The sequence below is a fragment of the Hypomesus transpacificus genome, chromosome 24, assembly GCF_021917145.1.
Source record: "Hypomesus transpacificus isolate Combined female chromosome 24, fHypTra1, whole genome shotgun sequence".
NCBI lineage: Eukaryota > Metazoa > Chordata > Actinopteri > Osmeriformes > Osmeridae > Hypomesus > Hypomesus transpacificus.
In genome coordinates this window covers 4,135,484-4,143,288 of record NC_061083.1, presented here as the reverse complement: position 1 = coordinate 4,143,288, position 7,805 = coordinate 4,135,484, and positions in this window count along the sequence as shown.

Here is a 7,805-nt window from a genome sequence, read left to right as displayed (position 1 = left end):
TAGTTTGGAAGCCGCCTTGCAAACGGGCAGAAAGCAAACAATAGCAAAGAGAAAGTCTCTTTCTCTACAAGTCTCTGCCCGTGGGACTTACGGTGACTACAGTGTCTGCGATGCTGCCTGCTACGCTCCTTCCTCTGGGACATTCCCTGACTGCTTCGGTTCCCTCTCCCCACCGTGGCAGCAGGGTTTAAACCGCCATGTTGGTGGGGTACCAGGCGGAGCTACCATTCAGATGCATCTCTCTTCCTAACGATCGAGGGGGAGTCCTTCTGCTGGGGAAGATCTCACCAGGATCACAATGGCCGACGGATATTCCACATTCCACAGAGCTGTCGAAAAATATGGCAGAGCTAAAAAACGAATAATCGTGGCACCCGGGTTGGCTGAAGGCAGTCAGGATCGACAAAGGCCAGGGACGGTAGACTGGGGTGTGGAGACGAGGGATGGGAATAGTCTGCTGTCAGCTAGAAGCAAGGTTTTCGCCATGGTGATTTAGCTGTGCCAGATTGGGACGCTCTAATCTGCCACCTTCCTAATCCTCACAGCACAGAGCTGGGATAATGCCGCCCATCAGAATTCCTGCACCCTGGAATCTTATTGTTGCACTTCAGAGAAGAGGGGCTGCCTGTGCGGAAACACATTCAAGTGTCCATACAATCTGCACGTGAGCATGGGAGTGAATGTGAGGTGTACATGGTTACCCATCAGGCTTTCATCTTTAGTGCATACAAGAAGGGCCACTCCCTAATATGACACTGTTTGCGATTACAAAACATGTCTTATTTTAGTACTGTGTTTGGGTCTGTGAGTATGTTTCTGTGTCTGAATGTGTGTGTCTGTCTGTATGTGTGTGTGTGTGTGTGTGTGTGTGTGTGACTGTGTATCTGTGTGTGGGTGTGTGTCGATATGCGTGTGAGTGTGTGGGTGGCACTTCTCTCAGAGCGTGTTGGCAAGCCAGTGACAGGATTGATGGTATGAGGTTCAGGCACACCAGGGGGACTGTCAGTATGTTTGTGCATTGGTTTGTGTTTCTGTGTATCTGTGTGTGTGTGTGTGTGAGAGAGAGATCTAGAGAAAGAGAGAGAAACACAGAGCGATAGAGGGAGAGACGGAGGGAGAGAGGGAGAGACGGAGGGAGAGGGATGATGGCAGAGCTGGCATGGCTCATGAACGGCAAAGCCTGCGGTTCAAAGACGCTCTCTACCGAGTTAACAAAGACAGTCGGCACAGAGGGGAGGCTTCGCGAAGGAAACGACACAATCAACTGTCATATAAACTTGGGGAAAACAACTCGGCCTTGCCAACAGGAAATATAAAGACGTGGTACCAAACGACTGTATTCTAATCATTATCAGAGCCACACATTTAGAGCTTATCATAAGTTTCATTTCACAAGGGCCTGTTTAGTGTGATTAGTAATCATCAAAACAACCCGAGACAGCTGGAATTGAAACGAGAGAGAAAATCTCACAATATGAAACGCTGAAACCCTCTAAGCGAAATTCCTGATGTCTGGATGACTTTAATATGAAGTGTATAATTCTTCCCAGACAGTAAACCTATACTGTGATGTGTCACTTCTTGTTTTGACCCTCCCAGGCCGCTGTGGTTCCACCATATGTGCTTCTGTCCTCCTCGTTCATTTGAACTGGGGCACTCAGATCCCGCACAAAGCCCCGGAGAAATCTCTCTTCCTCCAAGACGTTGAGTTACTATGAAGTGGCACGCACAACATGCAACATGTGTTACATCCTCTGCAGTCCTAAACAATGTCCCGTTCAGCTCCGAAGTGAAAATTCAGAATGTGACAAGACTGGAAGTAATAAAACCCAGAGGAAGGGCGGGGCGGGGAATGGTAAATGGTCGTATTGTTTCGTTTTTGTCCTGTATCTGATACGGCACATGTGTTCCTTTGAGTAATCAACCTACGGCTAAAGGAGGTATACACTTTCATGGACAACGACGGTGGCCAAGATCCCTGAGGCCTGATAGTAGTAATGATGCTGATGGCAGAACTGACTTATCTACACCACAAGCGTGTGTGTGTGTGTGTGTGTGGGGGGGGGGTGTTGGGAGAGCGGGTGGGGAGGGGAGGGGGGGGGGGGTTTGGGATTGCGGTTCCCACTTATCTGGCCCGAGTGGAAAATCCAGGCCCACTTAAAATCTGTCTGGACGACAGCTGTCATAAGTGAGAGAGAGGGGCCCAGAGGAATGTGTGTTGACCCCTCCAGCCTCCGTCTGAGAGCTGTGCCCCACACAAGCACGCAGCCTCCACTTCTCCGTCTCTGCGGCTGTGTGGACGCCGTCACAGCTGCTGCTGGATGCTCCCGTCACACGCCTCGACGTCCCACGCCTCGACGTGTCTCTCTTCAGCGTCTTTTGAACCCTTTCCCCAAAGTCCGGGTTCGATTTCATGGTGATAACAGTCCGTCGTAAAACACAGCTTTTCCATCTCCACTAGTTTGGGTGCAGAGAACACGATAAACCTTGAAGTACAGACTCACGAGACAAGATACAGCTCACGTCCTGGTCTTGACAGGCTATAGAGGAGAGGACTATATTAGACTACTCCATAAAACGCCCGGCACATGTGTCTCTAAAGACTGGGACAGGAGGGGCTGGAGACACAGATGGATGTGCTCCCGTTGAGGCTGCCTCTACCCCCGGAGGTGGGTCCGTGAGAGCTGAATGAGGAGAGTGGAAGGAGCAGGTCAGGGGAGGGCAGGGGGAGCTGGGAGGGGCTCTGGCGGAGGCCGGACACCTTTGAGGACTTTCACAAGGGGCACTGAGTCAGTTCATTGATATTCAAGGATTTAACCCGGCCACAACGGGGATGTCACCGCGGTTACGAAAGCCTTGCCTCTCTGCATTGTCTGGGGCCAAGAAGGCAGGGGGTCTCCTGCTCCCCTCCCCCACCCCCCGCCCCCACCCCCCTCCCACAGCCCGGCGTTGTCATGGCGAGCAAATCAAGTCGGCAGCACTTTGTCACACTCACATGAGCGCAGGCTTTCTTTCTTCCTCTCTTTCTTTATATTCTCGGCCCTTGTCCCTGCTTCACCCACGGACTGTTCCAGAGGAACAGGATTCTGCTGACTGTCAGAGTGTGGTGAATCATGGTCAGCCCCATGTGTGTGTACAAAACACACACAGAATCGCAGGCCCCTGAGATTGAGGATTCCCACATCCCAAAAGCAGCCTGGGAATATGCTGTGAGCTATCGACTGGAGTCCTCATATTTATTAGGTGAGATAAAACAAACATGCTCAAGTTTTCACGTCTATGAAGTGTTGACTCTTTTGTCAAATTTCAAAATCGAATGATTTCTAGTGTTGAGCCACGACGTTGTTTAGTTTGTCACACAACTATGCTCCCAGAGCAACTGTCAGGGAGATTACTTAGAGAATAACATTGCAGCAGTGTTTTAGACAAGGTGAGGGGGGGGGGGGGGGGTGAGGGGGGTGGGGTGGGGGTGGGGAGCGTCTCTCCTCAGGTGATGGGGCATGTCTGTGCCTCACCCTCCCTGAACCTGGCTGAGCTGTGACGGGCCGTGTAATTACACCTGTCAGACGTAAATCAGAAGGAGAGAGGCAGGGCCTCGGGTTAGGGAGGCCCAGCCAGGACCCAGAAGCCACCTTCTGAGATCAACTGTTCTCTCCCTCCCTCCCACACACACACACACACACACACACACACTCAAACAGTGCAAAGAACACACACTTTCTCTCTTTCCCTTTCCCTCACACACACACACACACACACTCAAACAGTGCAAAGAACACACACTTTCTCTCTTTCCCTCCCCCTCACACACACACAAACTCTCTCTCTCCATTCCTCCCTCCCTCCCACACACACACACACACATACACAGACACAGTGACCAGAGCCTCCTCTGGACGTGGGACTCTGCTCCTACCGGGCCCTGTGCCGGTCCAACAGGTTCCCCTTCTGCCAACGCATACCACATGTGTATCCTGCCCTCCTGCATTCTGAGCACATGAAAGGAGCCAGCGCCAGCCAACAGGAAACAACGTCCGAGACTGCTGATGTGAACCAACACCCTTCTCCCTCCCTCCCTGATCCCCCTCGCCTTCCACTCAGGGAGAGGAACATCAAAACCCCTGGTATGTCCCGACCTGCAGCTTCCATCAAAGAGATTAGAAAAGTTATGGTTAAGTGCGTTTATGTCATCGTTAAACTATTACTGTGTTAAGGATTATGTTTCGGAATGCAACACATCAAACACCTTTCTAAGACTGGTTCACTGACAGGTTAAATATAGTGGTGATATAATATGCAATCGAAAGCAATACCCTAAACGAGTGTTTTGTATTAGAGGTAGTACTTGGGAGAGATTGTTAGTTGTTTTTCTGTCTGTCTGCCATGGTGACTTGTCATCTCTGTCTCTTTACAGGAAGAAACCCCGACATATCATAGATAGTCCGCACAACCAAATATCCAATCAACACCCGCGGCAAGTAACAGGATCTCATTTGTAACTGATTAGGCATTGAAAGGCCTGATATCAAGGAAGATGGCTTAAGAAGACAGCAGTTCTTGGGCTTTTTATCCTCCATGAGTCCATGCTTTCAAACCCAACTGAGGGAGTTCCTTCAGAGCTGAATGGAGGCCAAGGATCATGACTGCTGCAGTCATCTGCACACACAGTGTTCTGCTCTCCCACTCCCATGGAGAGACCATGGGCGCGTTTCTCAAGGTCAACATCCCTCGCGTGAAGACGGTGAGACCGGGAGGACAATCTGCAGCACGCAGAGACGAGGAGCCACTGATCCATAAAATCAATACAGAAGCTGCTGCGCGGCTTTTAACAGGTTCCAAGGACCTAGACTTACTGTTTAAATAAAACATAAACAAGAGAAAATATCAAACTCATTAATCTTTCATTAAGCTAGCCGGATAAAAAAGAATCGCTTAAAGTATCATTCGTTACCATCACTGAGGGTAAAACCCCCCTTCCCAGCCGACATCAAAGGCATCTCAAAGAAACGGAGAGGGAGAGAGAAAGTCGGCTAACAGAGTTTGGCAGAGAACCAGCTTGTGGATGGGTTTTAATTTCCTCTGATTCATAATGGCATCAAGGAGGAAGTGGGAACTGGAAACAGGGATGGGTTTGGAGGTGACACGTAGTCAGCGTTTTATACAAACACTCCCGTAAACAATACACAGCTGGGCTGGGAGACTGCTGGGCTGGACGTGGACCAGGAGGGGTGACTGAGGGCATGGACTCGCGTCATCTGTAGTATGGTTCAGGCTGTCCTTTACTTCAGGAGGGGCCTGCCACTGTCAGACACAGGCTGGACCTCAGCTCTAATGTCCTCCTCTCTCACACAGTGGATGGGAGGAGTATGGGAGGAGAGAGGGAGGGAGGGGGTCAGGATGTTTGTGAGGGCTCTGTAATGGCACCATTTAGGAACAGATGGATGTTGCCATACAAGGAAAGAGAGGACCTCTTACTTACTCTTAGCATTTTGTTTTGAGTGAGTGGCTGAGATCCTAGCCAAATCCAAACATTATGCACAAAAATGCTGAAATGAGTACAGTGTAAGAGTATTAGTGCAGTTTACTGTGAGTCAAGTAGGAAATTGAAAAAATTGACCAATTTGTGGTGAATAAACTGTTGTCAGAAAACAATATTTGTTTTGACCTGGATACACAAATGTATAAAGATATTTGGGACCACAGAACCTCTGTCTATAACCTCACTTTCCTCATTTCCCTCTGTCCTTTTTTCAAAGTGTTAAAACAGCTTGGCAATGTCATGTAGTGCAATAGCATGATGTGTTCACTGTGACTCCACATGGCTGAATAGAAGTGGAACTGATTCACGAGAGGGTAACATGTTGGAACATCTAACCCCTGTCCTGACACATGCTCTCTCAGGCCACGCTCGTTTTCTGTACAGAATAAGACAGAACGCTTCCAATATATTCCTCAAGCCCAGCGTATTGCGTAAGTTAGTCATGCCTTACTGAATTAAACATAGCAAGATGATTTTCTTTTTATCTGCAGCCAATGTGCTAAATTTGACCACGGCTATTGATACTAGCCCGTCTCTAATTTCCTCTTTGATGCACAGGCCTAAGAGCTTCAGATGTATCAGTGTGTCTACACTATGAGGGTTTGAATCCCAAACATCCACTCAACTCACATGTAATATGTCAGTGAAATCCTTTCTTAGACGTGCAGAGATGTTTTTTCTTTGTCGCTATGGTCTCTGGGGTTGTAACATCCTGCAAATGAAATGACCGGAGCCAGCAACAACGTCTGGGAAGGTCAACTGCCATTTTTTGTCGTCAGGGAAACGCAGAGCCTTTTGCCGGCCCAACGACACACAGTCTGAAAATAGCCATGGCGACGACGCTAGTGTTGCTTTCTTAAACACAACAGATCTGTCCTCAACATTGAACCATCCAGGGATATCTACTGACCTTCTCTTACTGTACGCTCCAGTTTAGACATTACAAAACGATCATTATGTTTTAATTAGCCCTGAGATGTTACAAATGCTTGTTTTGGTACTGTAGGACCCCCCTTTGTCAGCGTGGAGTTGTGATGTTTTGGGAACAAGCAGGGATGAAAGCCTGGGCCCCTGTGGCTAATGAGATACCGAGGCAGTGGGAATGATGGTTTTAATTACTGCCGAGGACTCATCTAAAGGAGGGATAGCTGAAGAGCATGCTGTGTGTCTTAGGTTGGGAGTTCAGGCCAGTGCCAGTCATGCTGTGCCTGCTCTCCTTTGATGCTCACTTCCCCCCCTCCTGCTTAGTAGATTCCTGCCGCACAATGCTCCACTGCACCTTTGTTCAAGCCGATGCTTTGGACAAAAAGAAGCATAACAACTAAAATCTCAACTTTAACCCGTTGCCCCCCCCCCCCCCCCCCCCCCCCCCCCAAGCCCTCCTCCTTTGCCCCCCCTCCTCTTTCAGGACAGTTTGAGTGGTGCAAATAGCAACCTAATCTTTTGTGGGAATGAAATCGCTGATACTAGTTGGGTGATGGGCTTTTGGCTGAAATCCGAGGAAGGGAGTTTTGGAGGAACCGCTGAATCCTTCCTGCTCAGTATTGGACAGGACAGATAGGCATCACAGCCCAGGTGTTCCAACGAGGAACTGTAAATCAACACAAACCAGCTTCCGGTGGAAACAACCCAAAACTCCCTTTGACAACCGAACACGCCTGCTTTCGCTCGGCCTCTGAAGAAAGGGGGCGGAGTGTGGGAGTCGCTTCCGGGTCCTCCGGTGTTTCCAGGAGATGGCTGCCGACGTCGGCGACGAGCCGGGCAGCGTGTGAGTTCTCTCTCCGCCTGGGAGCAGCAGGAGGGTGTTGCTACGCGAACGCTCTCTGTTCCCCCCCGAAGCCCAGCTGTGGCCCGGCCCTTTGTTGACTTTTCAAAGATCACATGGGCCCCCTCTCAGAGGTTCCCTCTGAGGGGGTACCGCCTCTGTAGGACGCTGTTGTGGTCAGCAGGGGGCCCCCCACCTCCTTTTCCTCCTTCTCCTCCTGCTCCCCCCCCCCGCTCTACACAAAAGACAACAGCCAAGCAGAATGTTTACACATGTGGAGACCATACAAAATAACACCAGATTCTATTTCTATCACTATGGAGTCCGCCAGGTGTTGCAGTGTTCCTCTCGTCTCTGACCAGGAGGGCAGGCGCCGTGACACAACACACAATGACAGAAGGACGTCTTCCTTTTTTGTTGTCCAGATCCTTTAGCTGTTTTTTTCCTAGTCCTCCCCGCTGTGTGTTTTCCATCTGTTGCTGTATCAACATACAAGCTGTG